This window comes from Hordeum vulgare, chromosome 3H (assembly GCF_904849725.1).
Source record: "Hordeum vulgare subsp. vulgare chromosome 3H, MorexV3_pseudomolecules_assembly, whole genome shotgun sequence".
NCBI classification, from domain to species: domain Eukaryota; kingdom Viridiplantae; phylum Streptophyta; class Magnoliopsida; order Poales; family Poaceae; genus Hordeum; species Hordeum vulgare.
The window spans coordinates 67,797,634-67,800,585 of record NC_058520.1 but is presented as its reverse complement, the minus strand read 5'-3'; the positions used below and the strand labels follow the sequence as shown (position 1 = coordinate 67,800,585).

At 54.5% G+C, this 2,952-nt stretch overlaps 1 pseudogene; it reads left to right on the top strand.

The window, feature by feature from the left end:
* Positions 1–558: 558 nt before the first annotated feature.
* On the top strand, positions 559–1,997 carry LOC123441500 (annotated as a pseudogene).
* The last annotated feature ends 955 nt before the right edge of the window (positions 1,998–2,952 follow it).

The window sequence follows — 2,952 nt, the reverse complement described above, 5'->3', positions numbered from 1 at the left end:
AACACGATTTCGCTGCCTCTCTCACTCGCTGCGTTTGCCTCGGTCCTAACTAGTACGAACTTTGTTTTTCTAAGGATGGAACGTATGACTCATCTATCAGCGTGGAAATACCATCAGTTGAAGCAGATGTTTGGAAAATACTAGACGTGAAGCTGCTCAAGTTTGGGAACAAGGTTGCATCTGGATGAAACGGCGACCAAGTTCCGGTTTGTGTTTGTACTGTGAAGCGAAAAGAATTTAACCCGTACATTCCGTTCCAAAAATATTGCCATTTTGAATCCGGTGCAGTCGAATGTACCCTGAATTCCATGCGTGGTGGCTCATGGCGTAATCAGTAATTAGTAACCAGTCGAACGTACGTATAATTAGTAATTAGTAATGCAAGAAGCTGGCTCATGGCGCAATCACACACCGACTTGCCCCATTCGTCTTCCCCATTAATCAGCTTACTATTTTCATCTTACGTCAACTCCCCTATTAATACTCTGCAATTCTGCATAGCAGCAGCACACCATTGGCAAGATTCAGGAAGCAAACCCGCAGTTGAGTCAGCACACAATGCATACGACGACGACATCCCGCGCTCTCGTTGGCGTCGTCCTGATGGCGCACGTGTTCTTGTGCACGGCGTACATCGGCGGCGATGGGTTCAGCGTGGAGTTCATCCACCGTGACTCCGTCATGTCGCCGTACCGTGACCCGTCGCTCAGCGCGCACGCCCGCGTGCTCGAGGCCGTGCGCCGGTCCACATTGCGCGCTGCTGCGCTCTCGCGCTCCTACGCCCGCGCCGACGCACCATCAGCTGACGGTGCCGTCTCCGAGCTCACCTCCAGGCCCTTCGAGTACCTGATGGCCGTGAACGTGGGGTCGTGGGCACGCCGCCCACCCGCATGCTCGCCATCGCCGACACCGGCAGCGACCTCGTCTGGCTCAACTGTAGCAACGGGGCCGGCGATCCTGGTCTGGCGGCCGCCCGTCACGCACACGCGCACGCGCCCGCTCCGGCCCCCGCGCCGGGCGTCCAGTTCAACTCCGCCAATTCGACGACGTTCGGTCTCGTGAGCTGCGGCACGGCCGCATGCCGCGCGCTCCCCGAAGCCTCCTGCGCCGACTCCAAGTGCAGGTACCTCTACTCGTACGGCGACGGCTCCCAGACGAGCGGCCTCCTCTCCACAGAGACCTTTACCTTCGCCGACGACCAAGGCACCCGCGGCGGCGATCGGACGATGCGCGTGGCCAACGTGAACTTCGGCTGCTCCACGACCATGATCGGCTCGTTCATCGGGGATGGCCTCGTCGGACTCGGCGGCGGCGACCTCTCCCTCGTCAACCAGTTAGGCGCAGACACATCGCTCGGCCGGAGGTTCTCTTACTGCCTCGTGCCCTACTCCATCAACGCCTCCTCCGTGCTCAACTTCGGCCCCCGCGCGGCCGTGACGGAGCCGGGCGCGGCGACGACGCCGCTCATCCCATCCGAAGTGAAGGCCTACTACACCGTCGACCTCCGGTCCGTCAAGATCGGGAACAAGACCTTGGCGGCGCCGCAGCAGTCCACCGTCATCGTCGACTCCGACACGACGCTGACGTACCTCGCGAAGGAGCTCGTGGACCCGTTGGTGAAAGAGCTAACCCGGCGGGTCAAGCTCCCGCGGGTGCCGTCGCCGGAAGAGCTCCTGCCACTGTGCTTCGACGTGAGCGGGGCACGGGAGGAGCAGGTTGCGGCGATGATCCCTGACGTGACGCTGGAACTGGGCGGCGGCGCGGCGGTCACGCTCAAGACGGAGAACACGTTCTTGGAGGTGCAGGAGGGGACCCTGTGCTTGGCGGTGGTGGTGCCGTCTGGGCAGTTTCCTCCTATGTCCATCATCGGGAATATCGCGCAGCAGAACATGCACGTCGGCTATGACCTCGACAAGGGCACCGTCACCTTCGCCGCAGCAGACTGCGCCGCAGCCCCCTCCCCCTCCCCCTCCCCCTCAGGCTCTTTGTATATCTGATCTGATCATCATTATTAGTTGGTATTTTTAGACGAGGGGGTATTATTTGCTTGCGATCGCATGCATCTGCAAAATATATACTGTACTCCGTAAAACATTACGAGAAATAAGGTTCTATCATGCATGCACGTAAGGGAATCTACCGCTAGTAGAAAGCAAGTCTTTCGGTTGACCCTTTAATCCCTGTTGAATTTTTAACCATTAGTCCCGGTTTCAACAGCTAGGAGCCGTTCGTGGGCACGAACGTCATTAGTCTTGGTTTGATTTGGATCTAATGTCTCGGTTTGTGACGCAAACCTTGATTAAAGGGGTGGTGACAGTGTTCTGTCAGGTTGGAACCCCCGCTAGCACCTTTAGTCCCGGTTTGTATCATAAACCGGGGCTATATATTGACCTTTAGTCCCAGTTTATTATACAAACCGGGACTAAAGAGTTTCCTATATAAACCCCTTCGTTCAGCCCGAGCTCATTGCTCTGTTTTCTCCACTCTCTCCTCTGTTCTTCCCCTTGCTCGAGCTCACCCTCCAATTTTCATCAAGATTTATGAAGATTTGAGGCACCCCATCTCTTCAAGTGTCCACAAAGGTTAGTAACTTCGTTCTTTCATCTCTCATTGCTAGATCGGTTCGCGCAATGCTCTATAAGTATAGTGATTTGTGGGTTTTAGTTTGGGAGTAATTATATGGGAGTTTATTTTATTTATATGCAATTTAGACTCAAATTAACTTCTTAGTTTACATATGTCTAGGTGTAGTTTACTTAGTGCCTTCCCGTCTGCGTCCTAACCACCGTCGATCGTCCGCACCGTCCCGTCGCCGGCTCCACCTTGGTGATCCTCTTGTTCTTATCCATTTTATTCCAAAAAAAACTTATTTTTGTATGATTTATATAGTTTTCTTACATGTATGATTTTGTTATACATAGTGTCATGGTCTTGATATCCGTCTCCGTTGGT